This window comes from Acanthopagrus latus, unplaced genomic scaffold (genome assembly GCF_904848185.1).
Source record: "Acanthopagrus latus isolate v.2019 unplaced genomic scaffold, fAcaLat1.1, whole genome shotgun sequence".
In the NCBI taxonomy this organism is placed as follows: domain Eukaryota; kingdom Metazoa; phylum Chordata; class Actinopteri; order Spariformes; family Sparidae; genus Acanthopagrus; species Acanthopagrus latus.
Genome location: NW_023504072.1, coordinates 15291 through 38803, shown reverse-complemented (window position 1 = coordinate 38803; position 23513 = coordinate 15291). Strand labels below are relative to the sequence as shown.

General features: G+C 49.9%; 35 non-coding genes and 3 pseudogenes across 35 annotated transcripts; 19 read left to right on the top strand and 19 right to left on the bottom strand.

Annotated features, from left to right (window-relative positions):
* Positions 1-2110: 2110 nt before the first annotated feature.
* On the top strand, positions 2111-2228 carry LOC119016216. The gene has a single exon (XR_005073903.1). It is a non-coding gene; the product is annotated as a 5S ribosomal RNA (ribosomal RNA).
* Positions 2229-2451: 223 nt separating this feature from the next.
* Positions 2452-2570, bottom strand: LOC119016166. Its single transcript, XR_005073859.1, has one exon. It is a non-coding gene; the product is annotated as a 5S ribosomal RNA (ribosomal RNA).
* A 341-nt stretch (positions 2571-2911) lies between these two features.
* LOC119016194 lies at positions 2912-3030 on the top strand. Its single transcript, XR_005073883.1, has one exon. It is a non-coding gene; the product is annotated as a 5S ribosomal RNA (ribosomal RNA).
* A 226-nt stretch (positions 3031-3256) lies between these two features.
* LOC119016167 lies at positions 3257-3375 on the bottom strand (annotated as a pseudogene).
* Positions 3376-3696: 321 nt separating this feature from the next.
* LOC119016165 lies at positions 3697-3815 on the top strand. The gene has a single exon (XR_005073858.1). It is a non-coding gene; the product is annotated as a 5S ribosomal RNA (ribosomal RNA).
* A 225-nt stretch (positions 3816-4040) lies between these two features.
* Positions 4041-4158, bottom strand: LOC119016169 (annotated as a pseudogene).
* A 336-nt stretch (positions 4159-4494) lies between these two features.
* Positions 4495-4613, top strand: LOC119016193. The gene has a single exon (XR_005073882.1). It is a non-coding gene; the product is annotated as a 5S ribosomal RNA (ribosomal RNA).
* Positions 4614-4838: 225 nt separating this feature from the next.
* On the bottom strand, positions 4839-4957 carry LOC119016163. The gene has a single exon (XR_005073856.1). It is a non-coding gene; the product is annotated as a 5S ribosomal RNA (ribosomal RNA).
* A 336-nt stretch (positions 4958-5293) lies between these two features.
* LOC119016192 lies at positions 5294-5412 on the top strand. Its single transcript, XR_005073881.1, has one exon. It is a non-coding gene; the product is annotated as a 5S ribosomal RNA (ribosomal RNA).
* A 225-nt stretch (positions 5413-5637) lies between these two features.
* On the bottom strand, positions 5638-5756 carry LOC119016168 (annotated as a pseudogene).
* Positions 5757-6087: 331 nt separating this feature from the next.
* Positions 6088-6206, top strand: LOC119016190. The gene has a single exon (XR_005073879.1). It is a non-coding gene; the product is annotated as a 5S ribosomal RNA (ribosomal RNA).
* A 225-nt stretch (positions 6207-6431) lies between these two features.
* On the bottom strand, positions 6432-6550 carry LOC119016160. Its single transcript, XR_005073853.1, has one exon. It is a non-coding gene; the product is annotated as a 5S ribosomal RNA (ribosomal RNA).
* A 336-nt stretch (positions 6551-6886) lies between these two features.
* On the top strand, positions 6887-7005 carry LOC119016189. Its single transcript, XR_005073878.1, has one exon. It is a non-coding gene; the product is annotated as a 5S ribosomal RNA (ribosomal RNA).
* A 2320-nt stretch (positions 7006-9325) lies between these two features.
* On the bottom strand, positions 9326-9444 carry LOC119016213. Its single transcript, XR_005073901.1, has one exon. It is a non-coding gene; the product is annotated as a 5S ribosomal RNA (ribosomal RNA).
* A 336-nt stretch (positions 9445-9780) lies between these two features.
* LOC119016188 lies at positions 9781-9899 on the top strand. Its single transcript, XR_005073877.1, has one exon. It is a non-coding gene; the product is annotated as a 5S ribosomal RNA (ribosomal RNA).
* A 225-nt stretch (positions 9900-10124) lies between these two features.
* LOC119016159 lies at positions 10125-10243 on the bottom strand. The gene has a single exon (XR_005073852.1). It is a non-coding gene; the product is annotated as a 5S ribosomal RNA (ribosomal RNA).
* Positions 10244-10584: 341 nt separating this feature from the next.
* Positions 10585-10703, top strand: LOC119016187. The gene has a single exon (XR_005073876.1). It is a non-coding gene; the product is annotated as a 5S ribosomal RNA (ribosomal RNA).
* A 225-nt stretch (positions 10704-10928) lies between these two features.
* Positions 10929-11047, bottom strand: LOC119016212. The gene has a single exon (XR_005073900.1). It is a non-coding gene; the product is annotated as a 5S ribosomal RNA (ribosomal RNA).
* A 341-nt stretch (positions 11048-11388) lies between these two features.
* On the top strand, positions 11389-11507 carry LOC119016186. Its single transcript, XR_005073875.1, has one exon. It is a non-coding gene; the product is annotated as a 5S ribosomal RNA (ribosomal RNA).
* Positions 11508-11732: 225 nt separating this feature from the next.
* Positions 11733-11851, bottom strand: LOC119016220. Its single transcript, XR_005073907.1, has one exon. It is a non-coding gene; the product is annotated as a 5S ribosomal RNA (ribosomal RNA).
* A 341-nt stretch (positions 11852-12192) lies between these two features.
* On the top strand, positions 12193-12311 carry LOC119016185. Its single transcript, XR_005073874.1, has one exon. It is a non-coding gene; the product is annotated as a 5S ribosomal RNA (ribosomal RNA).
* A 225-nt stretch (positions 12312-12536) lies between these two features.
* On the bottom strand, positions 12537-12655 carry LOC119016211. Its single transcript, XR_005073899.1, has one exon. It is a non-coding gene; the product is annotated as a 5S ribosomal RNA (ribosomal RNA).
* Positions 12656-12991: 336 nt separating this feature from the next.
* LOC119016184 lies at positions 12992-13110 on the top strand. The gene has a single exon (XR_005073873.1). It is a non-coding gene; the product is annotated as a 5S ribosomal RNA (ribosomal RNA).
* A 225-nt stretch (positions 13111-13335) lies between these two features.
* Positions 13336-13454, bottom strand: LOC119016210. The gene has a single exon (XR_005073898.1). It is a non-coding gene; the product is annotated as a 5S ribosomal RNA (ribosomal RNA).
* A 341-nt stretch (positions 13455-13795) lies between these two features.
* Positions 13796-13914, top strand: LOC119016183. The gene has a single exon (XR_005073872.1). It is a non-coding gene; the product is annotated as a 5S ribosomal RNA (ribosomal RNA).
* Positions 13915-14139: 225 nt separating this feature from the next.
* On the bottom strand, positions 14140-14258 carry LOC119016161. The gene has a single exon (XR_005073854.1). It is a non-coding gene; the product is annotated as a 5S ribosomal RNA (ribosomal RNA).
* Positions 14259-14594: 336 nt separating this feature from the next.
* Positions 14595-14713, top strand: LOC119016181. Its single transcript, XR_005073871.1, has one exon. It is a non-coding gene; the product is annotated as a 5S ribosomal RNA (ribosomal RNA).
* Positions 14714-14938: 225 nt separating this feature from the next.
* LOC119016209 lies at positions 14939-15057 on the bottom strand. The gene has a single exon (XR_005073897.1). It is a non-coding gene; the product is annotated as a 5S ribosomal RNA (ribosomal RNA).
* A 336-nt stretch (positions 15058-15393) lies between these two features.
* Positions 15394-15512, top strand: LOC119016180. Its single transcript, XR_005073870.1, has one exon. It is a non-coding gene; the product is annotated as a 5S ribosomal RNA (ribosomal RNA).
* A 225-nt stretch (positions 15513-15737) lies between these two features.
* Positions 15738-15856, bottom strand: LOC119016219. Its single transcript, XR_005073906.1, has one exon. It is a non-coding gene; the product is annotated as a 5S ribosomal RNA (ribosomal RNA).
* Positions 15857-16192: 336 nt separating this feature from the next.
* LOC119016178 lies at positions 16193-16311 on the top strand. The gene has a single exon (XR_005073868.1). It is a non-coding gene; the product is annotated as a 5S ribosomal RNA (ribosomal RNA).
* A 2328-nt stretch (positions 16312-18639) lies between these two features.
* Positions 18640-18758, bottom strand: LOC119016162. Its single transcript, XR_005073855.1, has one exon. It is a non-coding gene; the product is annotated as a 5S ribosomal RNA (ribosomal RNA).
* Positions 18759-19094: 336 nt separating this feature from the next.
* On the top strand, positions 19095-19213 carry LOC119016177. Its single transcript, XR_005073867.1, has one exon. It is a non-coding gene; the product is annotated as a 5S ribosomal RNA (ribosomal RNA).
* A 225-nt stretch (positions 19214-19438) lies between these two features.
* On the bottom strand, positions 19439-19557 carry LOC119016208. Its single transcript, XR_005073896.1, has one exon. It is a non-coding gene; the product is annotated as a 5S ribosomal RNA (ribosomal RNA).
* A 336-nt stretch (positions 19558-19893) lies between these two features.
* On the top strand, positions 19894-20012 carry LOC119016176. Its single transcript, XR_005073866.1, has one exon. It is a non-coding gene; the product is annotated as a 5S ribosomal RNA (ribosomal RNA).
* Positions 20013-22340: 2328 nt separating this feature from the next.
* Positions 22341-22459, bottom strand: LOC119016207. Its single transcript, XR_005073895.1, has one exon. It is a non-coding gene; the product is annotated as a 5S ribosomal RNA (ribosomal RNA).
* Positions 22460-22795: 336 nt separating this feature from the next.
* LOC119016175 lies at positions 22796-22914 on the top strand. The gene has a single exon (XR_005073865.1). It is a non-coding gene; the product is annotated as a 5S ribosomal RNA (ribosomal RNA).
* Positions 22915-23139: 225 nt separating this feature from the next.
* LOC119016206 lies at positions 23140-23258 on the bottom strand. Its single transcript, XR_005073894.1, has one exon. It is a non-coding gene; the product is annotated as a 5S ribosomal RNA (ribosomal RNA).
* Between the last annotated feature and the right edge of the window lie 255 nt (positions 23259-23513).

Genomic DNA, 23513 nt, shown 5'->3' with positions numbered 1-23513 from the left:
TGAGACAGCAGTCTGCCACTGAACACGCTCCTCTGCCTGCTGAAGGTGTTGTGCAGAGGGTGGTGGGTGTTGTCCAGTATGGACAGCAGTTTGTCCAGGGTCCTTCTCTCTGCCACAGTCACCAGAAGTCCAGCTTTGTGCCCACCACTGAGCCAGCTCTCCTCACCAGTCTGTCCAGTCGGGCAGAGTCCCTCTCTTGCTGCTTCCTCCCCAGCAAACCACAGCGTAGAAGAGGACGCTGGCCACCACGGACTGGTAAAACATCTGCAGCAGTTTTTTGCATATGTTGAAGGATCCCAGCCTTCTCAGGAAGTACAGATGGCTCTGTCCTTTCCTGTGTACAGCGTCCATGTTTGCTGTCCACTCCAACCTGTCATCCAGCTGCAGCCCCAGGTATTTGTAGGTCCTGACCACCTCCACATCGACCCCCTCGATGGACACAGCTTGGAGCTGCGGTTTCTTCCTTCTGAAGTCCACAACCATCTCCTTCGTCTTGGAGGTGTTCAGCTGTAGGCGGTTGGACCTGCACCACTCCACAAAGCCCTCAATCAGGCTCCTGTACTCCCCCTCCTGTCCATCCTTGATACAGCCCACTATTGCAGTGTCATCTGAGTATTTCTGCATGTGGGATGAGACATGAAGTCTTCCAGAGCACAGAGACCCTCCCCAGCCTCAGGCTATGGTTGAACAGTTGCTGAAGCGGCTCCCCAGTTCAGCAGAGCAGGCCTTGAGCATCCTTGGACACGCTTTGTCCGGGTCCGCTGCTTTCCTTGGGCACAGTCTCCTCAGCTCTTTGCTCACCTGCTCCTTGGTGATGGTGAAGGGGAGGGGGATTGAAATGTCCGTGGTGGTGGGGAGGGGGGGTTGAACTGTCTATGGTAGGGGTGGGGGGGAGGGTTGAACTGTCCGTGGGTGTGGCGGGTTGCGGTGCCCTGTAGTCTGAGGTGATAATGGACGTGATGGGGGTGTGAGGGGTGTGAAGTGGGCAGTCACTGGCTGTGGGAGCTGGGGTTTCAAACCTGTTAAAAAACAGGTTTAGCTGGTTAGCTCTCCCAGCATCCCCCTCTTCTGTGCTGCTGCCCTTCTTCTTGCAGCCTGTAATGGTTTTCATGCCATCCCAGACCTCCCTCATGTTGTTCCGCTGCAGCTTCTGTTCCACCTTCCTTCTGTACTCCTCCTTTGCCTCTCTCAGCTGGACCTTGACTTCTCCCTGTACGAGCTTCAGCTCGTCTCTGTCACCGTCCTTGAATACCCTCTCATTATATCATGACATGCCTTGGAAAATCCTTCAACAGTTGAGTGCGTTCCCTGCTTTTGCAGAGAAATAAAAAAGCTTACAGCACCTGGAATTCCCTAAGCAGGGTCAGGCCTGGTTAGTACTTGGATGGGAGACCGCCTGGGAATACCAGGTGCTGTAAGCTTTTTTGCCCTCTCTGTGCAGAGGGCGCTGCTGCTTCTTCGGTGGAGACACAGCTTTGAACAACAGAGCAGCTAGTCTGAGAACGATGTTCAACCTTTTTGTGCTGCTTGTGTTTTGCTCACTTCTATATGTTTGCATTAAAAGTGTATATGCATTATATCACGACATGCCTTGGAAAATCCTTCAACAGTTGAGTTCGTTCCCTGCTTTTGCAGAGAAATTAAAAAGCTTACAGCACCGGAATTCCCAGGCGGTCACCCATCCAAGTACTAACCAGGCCCGACCACTGCTTTGGCTTCCCGAGGATCGGACGAGAATCGGGCAGCCGTTCAGGGCGGTGTGGCCAGCAAGCCAAGGTGCAGGAGACAAATGCACTATTCATACGCGTTGACACGGAGCGAATACAAGCAAAGACGCTCCGCTAGTCTCTACAGACCCCGTCGGACTGATGTCTATGACAGCGCTCGGCCTTCAGCTGTGCTGCACTGGTAGACCTCAGTGATTACCTGGAAAGATTGAAACGCTGGACTGCAGCCACTCTCTGAAAACACTGGCATTCCCCAAAGGTGGTTCAAGTGCGCTAATGTTTGCCCCCTTCACAGATATAGAGAAAGGAAAGAAGGAAAGGAAAGGAAGGAGGGACGGAGCCGGTGAAGGTGTATAAATAGGTTGTTTGTCTGCTCTGCCCTTGCTTACGGCCATACCACTCTGAACACGCCGATCTCGTCTGATCTCGGAAGCTAAGCAGGGTCGGGCCTGGTTAGTACTTGGATGGGAGACCGCCTGGGAATACCAGGTGCTGTAAGCTTTTTTGCCTCTCTGTGCAGAGGGCGCTGCTGCTTCTTCGTGGAGACACAGCTTTGAACAACAGAGCAGCTAGTCTGAGAACGATGTTCAACCTTTTTGTGCTGCTTGTGTTTTGCTCACTTCTATATGTTTGCATTAAAAGTGTATATGCATTATATCACGACATGCCTTGGAAAATCCTTCAACAGTTGAGTTCGTTCCCTGCTTTTGCAGAGAAATTAAAAAGCTTACAGAACCCGGAATTCCCAGGCGGTCACCCATCCAAGTACTAACCAGGCCCGACCCTGCTTGGCTTCCGAGATCGGACGAGATCGGGCGCGTTCAGGGCGGTGTGGCCGCAAGCCAAGGTGCAGGAGACAAATGCACTATTCATACGCGTTGACACGGAGCGAAACAAGCAAAGACGCTCCGCTATTCTCTACTGACCCAGTCGGACTGATGTTTATGACAGCGCTCTGTCTTCAGCTGTGCTGCACTGGTATATCTCAGTGATTACCTGGAAAGATTGAAACGCTGGAATGCAGCCACTCTCTGAAAACACTGGCATTCCCCAAAAGGTGTTCAAGTGCGCTAATGTTTGCCCCCTCACAGATATAGAGAAAGGAAAGGAAAGGAAAGGAAAGGAAAGGATGAGGACGGAGCCAGTGAAGGTGTATAAATAGTGTGTTTGTCTGCTCTGCCCTTGCTTACGGCCATACCACTCTGAACACGCCCGATCTCGTCTGATCTCGGAAGCTAAGCAGGGTCGGGCCTGGTTAGTACTTGGATGGGAGACCGCCTGGGAATACCAGGTGCTGTAAGCTTTTTTTGCCCTCTCTGTGCAGAGGGCGCTGCTGCTTCTTCGGTGGAGACACAGCTTTGAACAACAGAGCAGCTAGTCTGAGAACGATATTCAACCTTTTTGTGCTGCTTGTGTTTTGCCCACTTCTATATGTTTGCATTAAAAGTGTATATGCATTATATCACGACATGCCTTGGAAAATCCTTCAACAGTTGAGTTCATTCCCTGCTTTTGCAGAGAAATTAAAAAGCTTACAGCACCCGGAATTCCCAGGCGGTCACCCATCCAAGTACTAACCAGGCCCGATACTGCTTGGCTTTCGAGATCGGACGAGATCGGGCACCTTCAGGGCGGTGTGGCCGCAAGCCAAGGTGCAGGAGACAAATGCACTATTCATACGCGTTGACACGGAGCGAAACAAGCAAAGACGCTCCGCTATTCTCTACTGACCCAGTCGGACTGATGTTTATGACAGCGCTCTGTCTTCAGCTGTGCTGCACTGGTATATCTCAGTGATTACCTGGAAAGATTGAAACGCTGGAATGCAGCCACTCTCTGAAAACACTGCGTTCCCCAAAAGGTGTTCAAGTGCGCTAATGTTTGACCCCTCACAGACTATAGAGAAAGGAAAGGATGAGGACGGAGCCGGTGAAGGTGTATAAATAGTGTGTTTGTCTGCTCTGCCCTTGCTTACGGCCATACCACTCTGAACACGCCCGATCTTGTCTGATCTCGGAAGCTAAGCAGGTTCGGGCCTGGTTAGTACTTGGATGGGAGACCGCCTGGGAATACCAGGTGCTGTAAGCTTTTTTGCCCTCTCTGTGCAGAGGGCGCTGCTGCTTCTTCGGTGGAGACACAGCTTTGAACAACAGAGCAGCTAGTCTGAGAACGATGTTCAACCTTTTTGTGCTGCTTGTGTTTTGCTCACTTCTATATGTTTGCATTAAAAGTGTATATGCATTATATCACGACATGCCTTGGAAAATCCTTCACCAGTTGCGTTCGTGCCGTGCTTTTGCATAGAATTAAAAAAGCTTACAAAACCCGGAATTCCCCGGGGGTCACCCATCCAAGTATTCACCAGCCCCGACCCTGCTTGGCTTCGAGATCGGACGAGATCGGGCGCGTGCAGGGCGGTGTGGCCGCAAGCCAAGGTGCAGGAGACAAATGCACTATTCATACGCGTTGACACGGAGCGAAACAAGCAAAGACGCTCCGCTATTCTCTACTGACCCAGTCGGACTGATGTTTATGACAGCGCTCTGTCTTCAGCTGTGCTGCACTGGTATATCTCAGTGATTACCTGGAAAGATTGAAACGCTGGAATGCAGCCACTCTCTGAAAACACTGGCATTCCCCAAAAGGTGTTCAAGTGCGCTAATGTTTGCCCCCTCACAGATATAGAGAAAGGAAAGGAAAGGAAAGGAAAGGATGAGGACGGAGCCGGTGAAGGTGTATAAATAGTGTGTTTGTCTGCTCTGCCCTTGCTTACGGCCATACCACTCTGAACACGCCCGATCTCGTCTGATCTCGGAAGCTAAGCAGGGTCGGGCCTGGTTAGTACTTGGATGGGAGACCGCCTGGGAATACCAGGTGCTGTAAGCTTTTTTGCCCTCTCTGTGCAGAGGGCGCTGCTGCTTCTTCGGTGGAGACACAGCTTTGAACAACAGAGCAGCTAGTCTGAGAACGATGTTCAACCTTTTTGTGCTGCTTGTGTTTTGCTCACTTCTATATGTTTGCATTAAAAGTGTATATGCATTATATCACGACATGCCTTGGAAAATCCTTCAACAGTTGAGTTCGTTCCCTGCTTTTGCAGAGAAATTAAAAAGCTTACAGCACCCGGAATTCCCAGGCGGTCACCCATCCAAGTACTAACCAGGCCCGACACTGCTTGGCTTCCGAGATCGGACGAGATCGGGCGCGTTCAGGGCGGTGTGGCCGCAAGCCAAGGTGCAGGAGACAAATGCACTATTCATACGCGTTGACACGGAGCGAAACAAGCAAAGACGCTCCGCTATTCTCTACTGACCCAGTCGGACTGATGTTTATGACAGCGCTCTGTCTTCAGCTGTGCTGCACTGGTATATCTCAGTGATTACCTGGAAAGATTGAAACGCTGGAATGCAGCCACTCTCTGAAAACACTGGCATTCCCCAAAAGGTGTTCAAGTGCGCTAATGTTTGCCCCCTCACAGATATAGAGAAAGGAAAGGAAAGGAAAGGAAAGGATGAGGACGGAGCCGGTGAAGGTGTATAAATAGTGTGTTTGTCTGCTCTGCCCTTGCTTACGGCCATACCACTCTGAACACGCCCGATCTCGTCTGATCTCGGAAGCTAAGCAGGGTCGGGCCTGGTTAGTACTTGGATGGGAGACCGCCTGGGAATACCAGGTGCTGTAAGCTTTTTTGCCCTCTCTGTGCAGAGGGCGCTGCTGCTTCTTCGGTGGAGACACAGCTTTGAACAACAGAGCAGCTAGTCTGAGAACGATGTTCAACCTTTTTGTGCTGCTTGTGTTTTGCTCACTTCTATATGTTTGCATTAAAAGTGTATATGCATTATATCACGACATGCCTTGGAAAATCCTTCAACAGTTGAGTTCGTTCCCTGCTTTTGCAGAGAAATTAAAAAGCTTACAGCACCCGGAATTCCCAGGCTGTCACCCATCCAAGTACTAACCAGGCCCGACCCTGCTTGGCTTCCGAGATCGGACGAGTTCGGGCGCCTTCAGTGCGGTGTGGCCGCAAGCCAAGGGGCAGGAGACAAATGCACTATTCATACGCGTTGACACGGAGCGAAACAAGCAAAGACGCTCCGCTATTCTCTACTGACCCAGTCGGACTGATGTTTATGACAGCGCTCTGTCTTCAGCTGTGCTGCACTGGTATATCTCAGTGATTACCTGGAAAGATTGAAACGCTGGAATGCAGCCACTCTCTGAAAACACTGGCATTCCCCAAAAGGTGTTCAAGTGCGCTAATGTTTGCCCCCTCACAGATATAGAGAAAGGAAAGGAAAGGAAAGGATGAGGACGGAGCCGGTGAAGGTGTATAAATAGTGTGTTTGTCTGCTCTGCCCTTGCTTACGGCCATACCACTCTGAACACGCCCGATCTCGTCTGATCTCGGAAGCTAAGCAGGGTCGGGCCTGGTTAGTACTTGGATGGGAGACCGCCTGGGAATACCAGGTGCTGTAAGCTTTTTTGCCCTCTCTGTGCAGAGGGCGCTGCTGCTTCTTCGGTGGAGACACAGCTTTGAACAACAGAGCAGCTAGTCTGAGAACGATGTTCAACCTTTTTGTGCTGCTTGTGTTTTGCTCACTTCTATATGTTTGCATAAAAAGTGTATATGCATTATATCACGACATGCCTTGGAAAATCCATCAACAGTTGAGTTCGTTCCCTGCTTTTGCAGAGAAATTAAAAAGCTTACAGCACCCGGAATTCCCAGGCGGTCACCCATCCAAGTACTAACCAGGCCCGACCCTGCTTGGCTTCCGAGATCGGACGAGATCGGGCGCGTTGAGGGCGGTGTGGCCGCAAGCCAAGGTGCAGGAGACAAATGCACTATTCATACGCGTTGACACGGAGCGAAACAAGCAAAGACGCTCCGCTATTCTCTACTGACCCAGTCGGACTGATGTTTATGACAGCGCTCTGTCTTCAGCTGTGCTGCACTGGTATATCTCAGTGATTACCTGGAAAGATTGAAACGCTGGAATGCAGCCACTCTCTGAAAACACTGGCATTCCCTAAAAGGTGTTCAAGTGCGCTAATGTTTGCCCCCTCACAGATATAGAGAAAGGAAATGAAAGGAAAGGAAAGGATGAGGACGGAGCCGGTGAAGGTGTATAAATAGTGTGTTTGTCTGCTCTGCCCTTGCTTACGGCCATACCACTCTGAACACGCCCGATCTCGTCTGATCTCGGAAGCTAAGCAGGGTCGGGCCTGGTTAGTACTTGGATGGGAGACCGCCTGGGAATACCAGGTGCTGTAAGCTTTTTTGCCCTCTCTGTGCAGAGGGCGCTGCTGCTTCTTCGGTGGAGACACAGCTTTGAACAACAGAGCAGCTAGTCTGAGAACGATGTTCAACCTTTTTGTGCTGCTTGTGTTTTGCTCACTTCTATATGTTTGCATTAAAAGTGTAGATAGATAGATAGATAGATAGATAGATAGATAGATAGATAGATAGATAGATAGATACTTTATTTATCCTGGAGGAAATTCAAGCATCCAGTAGCAACAACAAACATTGAACATACATTGAACATACATGCAACATCAAAGAAACAGTAGAAATAAAAATGTGGAATAAAAATGTTTTGTACAACTGTAGTAAAAATGAAGAATAAAAATGTTTTGTACAACTGTAACTATTTACATAAAGTGACTGTAGAAGTATAAGTGTTTTATACATTTAATGCCTCTATGAGCTAAATGAAAAATATAAAGTGATGTTAAAAATATAAAGTGACATAGAGGTAAAGAGTATTAAGGGGACAGGGGATGGTGTACAATTAAATTAAATTGGGCCATAAAAGATGAGTTCTTTTGAGTGCATTTGGCCATTGTCTATTGTGCTTCCTGACATCACTGCGAGCTGTTGTACAGCCTGATGGCCAGGGGGACGAAAGAGTTATTGTGTCTGTTGGTGGAGCAGGATTGAGACAGCAGTCTGCCACTGAACACGCTCCTCTGCCTGCTGAAGGTGTTGTGCAGAGGGTGGTGGGTGTTGTCCAGTATGGACAGCAGTTTGTCCAGGGTCCTTCTCTCTGCCACAGTCACCAGAAAGTCCAGCTTTGTGCCCACCACTGAGCCAGCTCTCCTCACCAGTCTGTCCAGTCGGGCAGAGTCCCTCTTCTTGCTGCTTCCTCCCCAGCAAACCACAGCGTAGAAGAGGACGCTGGCCACCACGGACTGGTAAAACATCTGCAGCAGTTTTTTGCATATGTTGAAGGATCCCAGCCTTCTCAGGAAGTACAGATGGCTCTGTCCTTTCCTGTGTACAGCGTCCATGTTTGCTGTCCACTCCAACCTGTCATCCAGCTGCAGCCCCAGGTATTTGTAGGTCCTGACCACCTCCACATCGACCCCCTCGATGGACACAGCTTGGAGCTGCGGTTTCTTCCTTCTGAAGTCCACAACCATCTCCTTCGTCTTGGAGGTGTTCAGCTGTAGGCGGTTGGACCTGCACCACTCCACAAAGCCCTCAATCAGGCTCCTGTACTCCCCCTCCTGTCCATCCTTGATACAGCCCACTATTGCAGTGTCATCTGAGTATTTCTGCATGTGGGATGAGACATGAAGTCTTCCAGAGCACAGAGACCCTCCCCAGCCTCAGGCTATGGTTGAACAGTTGCTGAAGCGGCTCCCCAGTTCAGCAGAGCAGGCCTTGAGCATCCTTGGACACGCTTTGTCCGGGTCCGCTGCTTTCCTTGGGCACAGTCTCCTCAGCTCTTTGCTCACCTGCTCCTTGGTGATGGTGAAGGGGAGGGGGATTGAAATGTCCGTGGTGGTGGGGAGGGGGGGTTGAACTGTCTATGGTAGGGGTGGGGGGGAGGGTTGAACTGTCCGTGGGTGTGGCGGGTTGCGGTGCCCTGTAGTCTGAGGTGATAATGGACGTGATGGGGGTGACGGGGGTGTGAGGGGTGTGAAGTGGGCAGTCACTGGCTGTGGGAGCTGGGGTTTCAAACCTGTTAAAAAACAGGTTTAGCTGGTTAGCTCTCCCAGCATCCCCCTCTTCTGTGCTGCTGCCCTTCTTCTTGCAGCCTGTAATGGTTTTCATGCCATCCCAGACCTCCCTCATGTTGTTCCGCTGCAGCTTCTGTTCCACCTTCCTTCTGTACTCCTCCTTTGCCTCTCTCAGCTGGACCTTGACTTCTCCCTGTACGAGCTTCAGCTCGTCTCTGTCACCGTCCTTGAATACCCTCTCATTATATCATGACATGCCTTGGAAAATCCTTCAACAGTTGAGTGCGTTCCCTGCTTTTGCAGAGAAATAAAAAAGCTTACAGCACCTGGAATTCCCTAAGCAGGGTCAGGCCTGGTTAGTACTTGGATGGGAGACCGCCTGGGAATACCAGGTGCTGTAAGCTTTTTTGCCCTCTCTGTGCAGAGGGCGCTGCTGCTTCTTCGGTGGAGACACAGCTTTGAACAACAGAGCAGCTAGTCTGAGAACGATGTTCAACCTTTTTGTGCTGCTTGTGTTTTGCTCACTTCTATATGTTTGCATTAAAAGTGTATATGCATTATATCACGACATGCCTTGGAAAATCCTTCAACAGTTGAGTTCGTTCCCTGCTTTTGCAGAGAAATTAAAAAGCTTACAGCACCCGGAATTCCCAGGCGGTCACCCATCCAAGTACTAACCAGGCCCGACCCTGCTTGGCTTCCGAGATCGGACGAGATCGGGCGCGTTCAGGGCGGTGTGGCCGCAAGCCAAGGTGCAGGAGACAAATGCACTATTCATACGCGTTGACACGGAGCGAAACAAGCAAAGACGCTCCGCTATTCTCTACTGACCCAGTCGGACTGATGTTTATGACAGCGCTCTGTCTTCAGCTGTGCTGCACTGGTATATCTCAGTGATTACCTGGAAAGATTGAAACGCTGGAATGCAGCCACTCTCTGAAAACACTGGCATTCCCCAAAAGGTGTTCAAGTGCGCTAATGTTTGCCCCCTCACAGATATAGAGAAAGGAAAGGAAAGGAAAGGAAAGGATGAGGACGGAGCCGGTGAAGGTGTATAAATAGTGTGTTTGTCTGCTCTGCCCTTGCTTACGGCCATACCACTCTGAACACGCCCGATCTCGTCTGATCTCGGAAGCTAAGCAGGGTCGGGCCTGGTTAGTACTTGGATGGGAGACCGCCTGGGAATACCAGGTGCTGTAAGCTTTTTTGCCCTCTCTGTGCAGAGGGCGCTGCTGCTTCTTCGGTGGAGACACAGCTTTGAACAACAGAGCAGCTAGTCTGAGAACGATGTTCAACCTTTTTGTGCTGCTTGTGTTTTGCTCACTTCTATATGTTTGCATTAAAAGTGTATATGCATTATATCACGACATGCCTTGGAAAATCCTTCAACAGTTGAGTTCGTTCCCTGCTTTTGCAGAGAAATTAAAAAGCTTACAGCACCCGGAATTCCCAGGCGGTCACCCATCCAAGTACTAACCAGGCCCGACCCTGCTTGGCTTCCGAGATCGGACGAGATCGGGCGCGTTGAGGGCGGTGTGGCCGCAAGCCAAGGTGCAGGAGACAAATGCACTATTCATACGCGTTGACACGGAGCGAAACAAGCAAAGACGCTCCGCTATTCTCTACTGACCCAGTCGGACTGATGTTTATGACAGCGCTCTGTCTTCAGCTGTGCTGCACTGGTATATCTCAGTGATTACCTGGAAAGATTGAAACGCTGGAATGCAGCCACTCTCTGAAAACACTGGCATTCCCCAAAAGGTGTTCAAGTGCGCTAATGTTTGCCCCCTCACAGATATAGAGAAAGGAAAGGAAAGGAAAGGAAAGGAAAGGATGAGGACGGAGCCGGTGAAGGTGTATAAATAGTGTGTTTGTCTGCTCTGCCCTTGCTTACGGCCATACCACTCTGAACACGCCCGATCTCGTCTGATCTCGGAAGCTAAGCAGGGTCGGGCCTGGTTAGTACTTGGATGGGAGACCGCCTGGGAATACCAGGTGCTGTAAGCTTTTTTGCCCTCTCTGTGCAGAGGGCGCTGCTGCTTCTTCGGTGGAGACACAGCTTTGAACAACAGAGCAGCTAGTCTGAGAACGATGTTCAACCTTTTTGTGCTGCTTGTGTTTTGCTCACTTCTATATGTTTGCATTAAAAGTGTATATGCATTATATCACGACATGCCTTGGAAAATCCTTCAACAGTTGAGTTCGTTCCCTGCTTTTGCAGAGAAATTAAAAAGCTTACAGCACCCGGAATTCCCAGGCGGTCACCCATCCAAGTACTAACCAGGCCCGACCCTGCTTGGCTTCCGAGATCGGACGAGATCGGGCGCGTTCAGGGCGGTGTGGCCGCAAGCCAAGGTGCAGGAGACAAATGCACTATTCATACGCGTTGACACGGAGCGAAACAAGCAAAGACGCTCCGCTATTCTCTACTGACCCAGTCGGACTGATGTTTATGACAGCGCTCTGTCTTCAGCTGTGCTGCACTGGTATATCTCAGTGATTACCTGGAAAGATTGAAACGCTGGAATGCAGCCACTCTCTGAAAACACTGGCATTCCCCAAAAGGTGTTCAAGTGCGCTAATGTTTGCCCCCTCACAGATATAGAGAAAGGAAAGGAAAGGAAAGGAAAGGAAAGGATGAGGACGGAGCCGGTGAAGGTGTATAAATAGTGTGTTTGTCTGCTCTGCCCTTGCTTACGGCCATACCACTCTGAACACGCCCGATCTCGTCTGATCTCGGAAGCTAAGCAGGGTCGGGCCTGGTTAGTACTTGGATGGGAGACCGCCTGGGAATACCAGGTGCTGTAAGCTTTTTTGCCCTCTCTGTGCAGAGGGCGCTGCTGCTTCTTCGGTGGAGACACAGCTTTGAACAACAGAGCAGCTAGTCTGAGAACGATGTTCAACCTTTTTGTGCTGCTTGTGTTTTGCTCACTTCTATATGTTTGCATTAAAAGTGTATATGCATTATATCACGACATGCCTTGGAAAATCCTTCAACAGTTGAGTTCGTTCCCTGCTTTTGCAGAGAAATTAAAAAGCTTACAGCACCCGGAATTCCCAGGCGGTCACCCATCCAAGTACTAACCAGGCCCGACCCTGCTTGGCTTCCGAGATCGGACGAGATCGGGCGCGTTGAGGGCGGTGTGGCCGCAAGCCAAGGTGCAGGAGACAAATGCACTATTCATACGCGTTGACACGGAGCGAAACAAGCAAAGACGCTCCGCTATTCTCTACTGACCCAGTCGGACTGATGTTTATGACAGCGCTCTGTCTTCAGCTGTGCTGCACTGGTATATCTCAGTGATTACCTGGAAAGATTGAAACGCTGGAATGCAGCCACTCTCTGAAAACACTGGCATTCCCCAAAAGGTGTTCAAGTGCGCTAATGTTTGCCCCCTCACAGATATAGAGAAAGGAAAGGAAAGGAAAGGAAAGGAAAGGATGAGGACGGAGCCGGTGAAGGTGTATAAATAGTGTGTTTGTCTGCTCTGCCCTTGCTTACGGCCATACCACTCTGAACACGCCCGATCTCGTCTGATCTCGGAAGCTAAGCAGGGTCGGGCCTGGTTAGTACTTGGATGGGAGACCGCCTGGGAATACCAGGTGCTGTAAGCTTTTTTGCCCTCTCTGTGCAGAGGGCGCTGCTGCTTCTTCGGTGGAGACACAGCTTTGAACAACAGAGCAGCTAGTCTGAGAACGATGTTCAACCTTTTTGTGCTGCTTGTGTTTTGCTCACTTCTATATGTTTGCATTAAAAGTGTATATGCATTATATCACGACATGCCTTGGAAAATCCTTCAACAGTTGAGTTCGTTCCCTGCTTTTGCAGAGAAATTAAAAAGCTTACAGCACCCGGAATTCCCAGGCGGTCACCCATCCAAGTACTAACCAGGCCCGACCCTGCTTGGCTTCCGAGATCGGACGAGATCGGGCGCGTTCAGGGCGGTGTGGCCGCAAGCCAAGGTGCAGGAGACAAATGCACTATTCATACGCGTTGACACGGAGCGAAACAAGCAAAGACGCTCCGCTATTCTCTACTGACCCAGTCGGACTGATGTTTATGACAGCGCTCTGTCTTCAGCTGTGCTGCACTGGTATATCTCAGTGATTACCTGGAAAGATTGAAACGCTGGAATGCAGCCACTCTCTGAAAACACTGGCATTCCCCAAAAGGTGTTCAAGTGCGCTAATGTTTGCCCCCTCACAGATATAGAGAAAGGAAAGGAAAGGAAAGGAAAGGATGAGGACGGAGCCGGTGAAGGTGTATAAATAGTGTGTTTGTCTGCTCTGCCCTTGCTTACGGCCATACCACTCTGAACACGCCCGATCTCGTCTGATCTCGGAAGCTAAGCAGGGTCGGGCCTGGTTAGTACTTGGATGGGAGACCGCCTGGGAATACCAGGTGCTGTAAGCTTTTTTGCCCTCTCTGTGCAGAGGGCGCTGCTGCTTCTTCGGTGGAGACACAGCTTTGAACAACAGAGCAGCTAGTCTGAGAACGATGTTCAACCTTTTTGTGCTGCTTGTGTTTTGCTCACTTCTATATGTTTGCATTAAAAGTGTATATGCATTATATCACGACATGCCTTGGAAAATCCTTCAACAGTTGAGTTCGTTCCCTGCTTTTGCAGAGAAATTAAAAAGCTTACAGCACCCGGAATTCCCAGGCGGTCACCCATCCAAGTACTAACCAGGCCCGACCCTGCTTGGCTTCCGAGATCGGACGAGATCGGGCGCGTTCAGGGCGGTGTGGCCGCAAGCCAAGGTGCAGGAGACAAATGCACTATTCATACGCGTTGACACGGAGCGAAACAAGCAAAGACGCTCCGCTATTCTCTACTGACCCAGTCGGACTGATGTTTATGACAGCGCTCTGTCTTCAGCTGTGCTGCACTGGTATATCTCAGTGATTACCTGGAAAGATTGAAACGCTGGAATGCAGCCACTCTCTGAAAACACTGGCATTCCCCAAAAGGTGTTCAAGTGCGCTAATGTTTGCCCCCTCACAGATATAGAGAAAGGAAAGGAAAGGAAAGGAAAGGAAAGGATGAGGACGGAGCCGGTGAAGGTGTATAAATAGTGTGTTTGTCTGCTCTGCCCTTGCTTACGGCCATACCACTCTGAACACGCCCGATCTCGTCTGATCTCGGAAGCTAAGCAGGGTCGGGCCTGGTTAGTACTTGGATGGGAGACCGCCTGGGAATACCAGGTGCTGTAAGCTTTTTTGCCCTCTCTGTGCAGAGGGCGCTGCTGCTTCTTCGGTGGAGACACAGCTTTGAACAACAGAGCAGCTAGTCTGAGAACGATGTTCAACCTTTTTGTGCTGCTTGTGTTTTGCTCACTTCTATATGTTTGCATTAAAAGTGTATATGCATTATATCACGACATGCCTTGGAAAATCCTTCAACAGTTGAGTTCGTTCCCTGCTTTTGCAGAGAAATTAAAAAGCTTACAGCACCCGGAATTCCCAGGCGGTCACCCATCCAAGTACTAACCAGGCCCGACCCTGCTTGGCTTCCGAGATCGGACGAGTTCGGGCGCCTTCAGGGCGGTGTGGCCGCAAGCCAAGGTGCAGGAGACAAATGCACTATTCATACGCGTTGACACGGAGCGAAACAAGCAAAGACGCTCCGCTATTCTCTACTGACCCAGTCGGACTGATGTTTATGACAGCGCTCTGTCTTCAGCTGTGCTGCACTGGTATATCTCAGTGATTACCTGGAAAGATTGAAACGCTGGAATGCAGCCACTCTCTGAAAACACTGGCATTCCCCAAAAGGTGTTCAAGTGCGCTAATGTTTGCCCCCTCACAGATATAGAGAAAGGAAAGGAAAGGAAAGGAAAGGATGAGGACGGAGCCGGTGAAGGTGTATAAATAGTGTGTTTGTCTGCTCTGCCCTTGCTTACGGCCATACCACTCTGAACACGCCCGATCTCGTCTGATCTCGGAAGCTAAGCAGGGTCGGGCCTGGTTAGTACTTGGATGGGAGACCGCCTGGGAATACCAGGTGCTGTAAGCTTTTTTGCCCTCTCTGTGCAGAGGGCGCTGCTGCTTCTTCGGTGGAGACACAGCTTTGAACAACAGAGCAGCTAGTCTGAGAACGATGTTCAACCTTTTTGTGCTGCTTGTGTTTTGCTCACTTCTATATGTTTGCATTAAAAGTGTATATGCATTATATCACGACATGCCTTGGAAAATCCTTCAACAGTTGAGTTCGTTCCCTGCTTTTGCAGAGAAATTAAAAAGCTTACAGCACCCGGAATTCCCAGGCGGTCACCCATCCAAGTACTAACCAGGCCCGACCCTGCTTGGCTTCCGAGATCGGACGAGATCGGGCGCGTTCAGGGCGGTGTGGCCGCAAGCCAAGGTGCAGGAGACAAATGCACTATTCATACGCGTTGACACGGAGCGAAACAAGCAAAGACGCTCCGCTATTCTCTACTGACCCAGTCGGACTGATGTTTATGACAGCGCTCTGTCTTCAGCTGTGCTGCACTGGTATATCTCAGTGATTACCTGGAAAGATTGAAACGCTGGAATGCAGCCACTCTCTGAAAACACTGGCATTCCCCAAAAGGTGTTCAAGTGCGCTAATGTTTGCCCCCTCACAGATATAGAGAAAGGAAAGGAAAGGAAAGGAAAGGATGAGGACGGAGCCGGTGAAGGTGTATAAATAGTGTGTTTGTCTGCTCTGCCCTTGCTTACGGCCATACCACTCTGAACACGCCCGATCTCGTCTGATCTCGGAAGCTAAGCAGGGTCGGGCCTGGTTAGTACTTGGATGGGAGACCGCCTGGGAATACCAGGTGCTGTAAGCTTTTTTGCCCTCTCTGTGCAGAGGGCGCTGCTGCTTCTTCGGTGGAGACACAGCTTTGAACAACAGAGCAGCTAGTCTGAGAACGATGTTCAACCTTTTTGTGCTGCTTGTGTTTTGCTCACTTCTATATGTTTGCATTAAAAGTGTATATGCATTATATCACGACATGCCTTGGAAAATCCTTCAACAGTTGAGTTCGTTCCCTGCTTTTGCAGAGAAATTAAAAAGCTTACAGCACCCGGAATTCCCAGGCGGTCACCCATCCAAGTACTAACCAGGCCCGACCCTGCTTGGCTTCCGAGATCGGACGAGATCGGGCGCGTTGAGGGCGGTGTGGCCGCAAGCCAAGGTGCAGGAGACAAATGCACTATTCATACGCGTTGACACGGAGCGAAACAAGCAAAGACGCTCCGCTATTCTCTACTGACCCAGTCGGACTGATGTTTATGACAGCGCTCTGTCTTCAGCTGTGCTGCACTGGTATATCTCAGTGATTACCTGGAAAGATTGAAACGCTGGAATGCAGCCACTCTCTGAAAACACTGGCATTCCCCAAAAGGTGTTCAAGTGCGCTAATGTTTGCCCCCTCACAGATATAGAGAAAGGAAAGGAAAGGAAAGGAAAGGATGAGGACGGAGCCGGTGAAGGTGTATAAATAGTGTGTTTGTCTGCTCTGCCCTTGCTTACGGCCATACCACTCTGAACACGCCCGATCTCGTCTGATCTCGGAAGCTAAGCAGGGTCGGGCCTGGTTAGTACTTGGATGGGAGACCGCCTGGGAATACCAGGTGCTGTAAGCTTTTTTGCCCTCTCTGTGCAGAGGGCGCTGCTGCTTCTTCGGTGGAGACACAGCTTTGAACAACAGAGCAGCTAGTCTGAGAACGATGTTCAACCTTTTTGTGCTGCTTGTGTTTTGCTCACTTCTATATGTTTGCATTAAAAGTGTAGATAGATAGATAGATAGATAGATAGATAGATAGATAGATAGATAGATAGATAGATAGATAGATACTTTATTTATCCTGGAGGAAATTCAAGCATCCAGTAGCAACAACAAACATTGAACATACATTGAACATACATGCAACATCAAAGAAACAGTAGAAATAAAAATGTGGAATAAAAATGTTTTGTACAACTGTAGTAAAAATGAAGAATAAAAATGTTTTGTACAACTGTAACTATTTACATAAAGTGACTGTAGAAGTATAAGTGTTTTATACATTTAATGCCTCTATGAGCTAAATGAAAAATATAAAGTGATGTTAAAAATATAAAGTGACATAGAGGTAAAGAGTATTAAGGGGACAGGGGATGGTGTACAATTAAATTAAATTGGGCCATAAAAGATGAGTGCTTTTGAGTGCATTTGGCCATTGTCTATTGTGCTTCCTGACATCACTGCGAGCTGTTGTACAGCCTGATGGCCAGGGGGACGAAAGAGTTATTGTGTCTGTTGGTGGAGCAGGATTGAGACAGCAGTCTGCCACTGAACACGCTCCTCTGCCTGCTGAAGGTGTTGTGCAGAGGGTGGTGGGTGTTGTCCAGTATGGACAGCAGTTTGTCCAGGGTCCTTCTCTCTGCCACAGTCACCAGAAAGTCCAGCTTTGTGCCCACCACTGAGCCAGCTCTCCTCACCAGTCTGTCCAGTCGGGCAGAGTCCCTCTTCTTGCTGCTTCCTCCCCAGCAAACCACAGCGTAGAAGAGGACGCTGGCCACCACGGACTGGTAAAACATCTGCAGCAGTTTTTTGCATATGTTGAAGGATCCCAGCCTTCTCAGGAAGTACAGATGGCTCTGTCCTTTCCTGTGTACAGCGTCCATGTTTGCTGTCCACTCCAACCTGTCATCCAGCTGCAGCCCCAGGTATTTGTAGGTCCTGACCACCTCCACATCGACCCCCTCGATGGACACAGCTTGGAGCTGCGGTTTCTTCCTTCTGAAGTCCACAACCATCTCCTTCGTCTTGGAGGTGTTCAGCTGTAGGCGGTTGGACCTGCACCACTCCACAAAGCCCTCAATCAGGCTCCTGTACTCCCCCTCCTGTCCATCCTTGATACAGCCCACTATTGCAGTGTCATCTGAGTATTTCTGCATGTGGGATGAGACATGAAGTCTTCCAGAGCACAGAGACCCTCCCCAGCCTCAGGCTATGGTTGAACAGTTGCTGAAGCGGCTCCCCAGTTCAGCAGAGCAGGCCTTGAGCATCCTTGGACACGCTTTGTCCGGGTCCGCTGCTTTCCTTGGGCACAGTCTCCTCAGCTCTTTGCTCACCTGCTCCTTGGTGATGGTGAAGGGGAGGGGGATTGAAATGTCCGTGGTGGTGGGGAGGGGGGGTTGAACTGTCTATGGTAGGGGTGGGGGGGAGGGTTGAACTGTCCGTGGGTGTGGCGGGTTGCGGTGCCCTGTAGTCTGAGGTGATAATGGACGTGATGGGGGTGACGGGGGTGTGAGGGGTGTGAAGTGGGCAGTCACTGGCTGTGGGAGCTGGGGTTTCAAACCTGTTAAAAAACAGGTTTAGCTGGTTAGCTCTCCCAGCATCCCCCTCTTCTGTGCTGCTGCCCTTCTTCTTGCAGCCTGTAATGGTTTTCATGCCATCCCAGACCTCCCTCATGTTGTTCCGCTGCAGCTTCTGTTCCACCTTCCTTCTGTACTCCTCCTTTGCCTCTCTCAGCTGGACCTTGACTTCTCCCTGTACGAGCTTCAGCTCGTCTCTGTCACCGTCCTTGAATACCCTCTCATTATATCATGACATGCCTTGGAAAATCCTTCAACAGTTGAGTGCGTTCCCTGCTTTTGCAGAGAAATAAAAAAGCTTACAGCACCTGGAATTCCCTAAGCAGGGTCAGGCCTGGTTAGTACTTGGATGGGAGACCGCCTGGGAATACCAGGTGCTGTAAGCTTTTTTGCCCTCTCTGTGCAGAGGGCGCTGCTGCTTCTTCGGTGGAGACACAGCTTTGAACAACAGAGCAGCTAGTCTGAGAACGATGTTCAACCTTTTTGTGCTGCTTGTGTTTTGCTCACTTCTATATGTTTGCATTAAAAGTGTATATGCATTATATCACGACATGCCTTGGAAAATCCTTCAACAGTTGAGTTCGTTCCCTGCTTTTGCAGAGAAATTAAAAAGCTTACAGCACCCGGAATTCCCAGGCGGTCACCCATCCAAGTACTAACCAGGCCCGACACTGCTTGGCTTCCGAGATCGGACGAGATCGGGCGCGTTCAGGGCGGTGTGGCCGCAAGCCAAGGGGCAGGAGACAAATGCACTATTCATACGCGTTGACACGGAGCGAAACAAGCAAAGACGCTCCGCTATTCTCTACTGACCCAGTAGGACTGATGTTTATGACAGCGCTCTGTCTTCAGCTGTGCTGCACTGGTATATCTCAGTGATTACCTGGAAAGATTGAAACGCTGGAATGCAGCCACTCTCTGAAAACACTGGCATTCCCCAAAAGGTGTTCAAGTGCGCTAATGTTTGCCCCCTCACAGATATAGAGAAAGGAAAGGAAAGGAAAGGAAAGGATGAGGACGGAGCCGGTGAAGGTGTATAAATAGTGTGTTTGTCTGCTCTGCCCTTGCTTACGGCCATACCACTCTGAACACGCCCGATCTCGTCTGATCTCGGAAGCTAAGCAGGGTCGGGCCTGGTTAGTACTTGGATGGGAGACCGCCTGGGAATACCAGGTGCTGTAAGCTTTTTTGCCCTCTCTGTGCAGAGGGCGCTGCTGCTTCTTCGGTGGAGACACAGCTTTGAACAACAGAGCAGCTAGTCTGAGAACGATGTTCAACCTTTTTGTGCTGCTTGTGTTTTGCTCACTTCTATATGTTTGCATTAAAAGTGTATATGCATTATATCACGACATGCCTTGGAAAATCCTTCAACAGTTGAGTTCGTTCCCTGCTTTTGCAGAGAAATTAAAAAGCTTACAGCACCCGGAATTCCCAGGCGGTCACCCATCCAAGTACTAACCAGGCCCGACCCTGCTTGGCTTCCGAGATCGGACGAGATCGGGCGCGTTCAGGGCGGTGTGGCCGCAAGCCAAGGTGCAGGAGACAAATGCACTATTCATACGCGTTGACACGGAGCGAAACAAGCAAAGACGCTCCGCTATTCTCTACTGACCCAGTCGGACTGATGTTTATGACAGCGCTCTGTCTTCAGCTGTGCTGCACTGGTATATCTCAGTGATTACCTGGAAAGATTGAAACGCTGGAATGCAGCCACTCTCTGAAAACACTGGCATTCCCCAAAAGGTGTTCAAGTGCGCTAATGTTTGCCCCCTCACAGATATAGAGAAAGGAAAGGAAAGGAAAGGAAAGGATGAGGACGGAGCCGGTGAAGGTGTATAAATAGTGTGTTTGTCTGCTCTGCCCTTGCTTACGGCCATACCACTCTGAACACGCCCGATCTCGTCTGATCTCGGAAGCTAAGCAGGGTCGGGCCTGGTTAGTACTTGGATGGGAGACCGCCTGGGAATACCAGGTGCTGTAAGCTTTTTTGCCCTCTCTGTGCAGAGGGCGCTGCTGCTTCTTCGGTGGAGACACAGCTTTGAACAACAGAGCAGCTAGTCTGAGAACGATGTTCAACCTTTTTGTGCTGCTTGTGTTTTGCTCACTTCTATATGTTTGCATTAAAAGTGTAGATAGATAGATAGATAGATAGATAGATAGATAGATAGATAGATAGATAGATAGATAGATAGATACTTTATTTATCCTGGAGGAAATTCAAGCATCCAGTAGCAACAACAAACATTGAACATACATTGAACATACATGCAACATCAAAGAAACAGTAGAAATAAAAATGTGGAATAAAAATGTTTTGTACAACTGTAGTAAAAATGAAGAATAAAAATGTTTTGTACAACTGTAACTATTTACATAAAGTGACTGTAGAAGTATAAGTGTTTTATACATTTAATGCCTCTATGAGCTAAATGAAAAATATAAAGTGATGTTAAAAATATAAAGTGACATAGAGGTAAAGAGTATTAAGGGGACAGGGGATGGTGTACAATTAAATTAAATTGGGCCATAAAAGATGAGTGCTTTTGAGTGCATTTGGCCATTGTCTATTGTGCTTCCTGACATCACTGCGAGCTGTTGTACAGCCTGATGGCCAGGGGGACGAAAGAGTTATTGTGTCTGTTGGTGGAGCAGGATTGAGACAGCAGTCTGCCACTGAACACGCTCCTCTGCCTGCTGAAGGTGTTGTGCAGAGGGTGGTGGGTGTTGTCCAGTATGGACAGCAGTTTGTCCAGGGTCCTTCTCTCTGCCACAGTCACCAGAAAGTCCAGCTTTGTGCCCACCACTGAGCCAGCTCTCCTCACCAGTCTGTCCAGTCGGGCAGAGTCCCTCTTCTTGCTGCTTCCTCCCCAGCAAACCACAGCGTAGAAGAGGACGCTGGCCACCACGGACTGGTAAAACATCTGCAGCAGTTTTTTGCATATGTTGAAGGATCCCAGCCTTCTCAGGAAGTACAGATGGCTCTGTCCTTTCCTGTGTACAGCGTCCATGTTTGCTGTCCACTCCAACCTGTCATCCAGCTGCAGCCCCAGGTATTTGTAGGTCCTGACCACCTCCACATCGACCCCCTCGATGGACACAGCTTGGAGCTGCGGTTTCTTCCTTCTGAAGTCCACAACCATCTCCTTCGTCTTGGAGGTGTTCAGCTGTAGGCGGTTGGACCTGCACCACTCCACAAAGCCCTCAATCAGGCTCCTGTACTCCCCCTCCTGTCCATCCTTGATACAGCCCACTATTGCAGTGTCATCTGAGTATTTCTGCATGTGGGATGAGACATGAAGTCTTCCAGAGCACAGAGACCCTCCCCAGCCTCAGGCTATGGTTGAACAGTTGCTGAAGCGGCTCCCCAGTTCAGCAGAGCAGGCCTTGAGCATCCTTGGACACGCTTTGTCCGGGTCCGCTGCTTTCCTTGGGCACAGTCTCCTCAGCTCTTTGCTCACCTGCTCCTTGGTGATGGTGAAGGGGAGGGGGATTGAAATGTCCGTGGTGGTGGGGAGGGGGGGTTGAACTGTCTATGGTAGGGGTGGGGGGGAGGGTTGAACTGTCCGTGGGTGTGGCGGGTTGCGGTGCCCTGTAGTCTGAGGTGATAATGGACGTGATGGGGGTGACGGGGGTGTGAGGGGTGTGAAGTGGGCAGTCACTGGCTGTGGGAGCTGGGGTTTCAAACCTGTTAAAAAACAGGTTTAGCTGGTTAGCTCTCCCAGCATCCCCCTCTTCTGTGCTGCTGCCCTTCTTCTTGCAGCCTGTAATGGTTTTCATGCCATCCCAGACCTCCCTCATGTTGTTCCGCTGCAGCTTCTGTTCCACCTTCCTTCTGTACTCCTCCTTTGCCTCTCTCAGCTGGACCTTGACTTCTCCCTGTACGAGCTTCAGCTCGTCTCTGTCACCGTCCTTGAATACCCTCTCATTATATCATGACATGCCTTGGAAAATCCTTCAACAGTTGAGTGCGTTCCCTGCTTTTGCAGAGAAATAAAAAAGCTTACAGCACCTGGAATTCCCTAAGCAGGGTCAGGCCTGGTTAGTACTTGGATGGGAGACCGCCTGGGAATACCAGGTGCTGTAAGCTTTTTTGCCCTCTCTGTGCAGAGGGCGCTGCTGCTTCTTCGGTGGAGACACAGCTTTGAACAACAGAGCAGCTAGTCTGAGAACGATGTTCAACCTTTTTGTGCTGCTTGTGTTTTGCTCACTTCTATATGTTTGCATTAAAAGTGTATATGCATTATATCACGACATGCCTTGGAAAATCCTTCAACAGTTGAGTTCGTTCCCTGCTTTTGCAGAGAAATTAAAAAGCTTACAGCACCCGGAATTCCCAGGCGGTCACCCATCCAAGTACTAACCAGGCCCGACCCTGCTTGGCTTCCGAGATCGGACGAGATCGGGCGCGTTCAGGGCGGTGTGGCCGCAAGCCAAGGTGCAGGAGACAAATGCACTATTCATACGCGTTGACACGGAGCGAAACAAGCAAAGACGCTCCGCTATTCTCTACTGACCCAGTCGGACTGATGTTTATGACAGCGCTCTGTCTTCAGCTGTGCTGCACTGGTATATCTCAGTGATTACCTGGAAAGATTGAAACGCTGGAATGCAGCCACTCTCTGAAAACACTGGCATTCCCCAAAAGGTGTTCAAGTGCGCTAATGTTTGCCCCCTCACAGATATAGAGAAAGGAAAGGAAAGGAAAGGAAAGGATGAGGACGGAGCCGGTGAAGGTGTATAAATAGTGTGTTTGTCTGCTCTGCCCTTGCTTACGGCCATACCACTCTGAACACGCCCGATCTCGTCTGATCTCGGAAGCTAAGCAGGGTCGGGCCTGGTTAGTACTTGGATGGGAGACCGCCTGGGAATACCAGGTGCTGTAAGCTTTTTTGCCCTCTCTGTGCAGAGGGCGCTGCTGCTTCTTCGGTGGAGACACAGCTTTGAACAACAGAGCAGCTAGTCTGAGAACGATGTTCAACCTTTTTGTGCTGCTTGTGTTTTGCTCACTTCTATATGTTTGCATTAAAAGTGTATATGCATTATATCACGACATGCCTTGGAAAATCCTTCAACAGTTGAGTTCGTTCCCTGCTTTTGCAGAGAAATTAAAAAGCTTACAGCACCCGGAATTCCCAGGCGGTCACCCATCCAAGTACTAACCAGGCCCGACCCTGCTTGGCTTCCGAGATCGGACGAGATCGGGCGCGTTCAGGGCGGTGTGGCCGCAAGCCAAGGTGCAGGAGACAAATGCACTATTCATACGCGTTGACACGGAGCGAAACAAGCAAAGACGCTCCGCTATTCTCTACTGACCCAGTCGGACTGATGTTTATGACAGCGCTCTGTCTTCAGCTGTGCTGCACTGGTATATCTCAGTGATTACCTGGAAAGATTGAAACGCTGGAATGCAGCCACTCTCTGAAAACACTGGCATTCCCCAAAAGGTGTTCAAGTGCGCTAATGTTTGCCCCCTCACAGATATAGA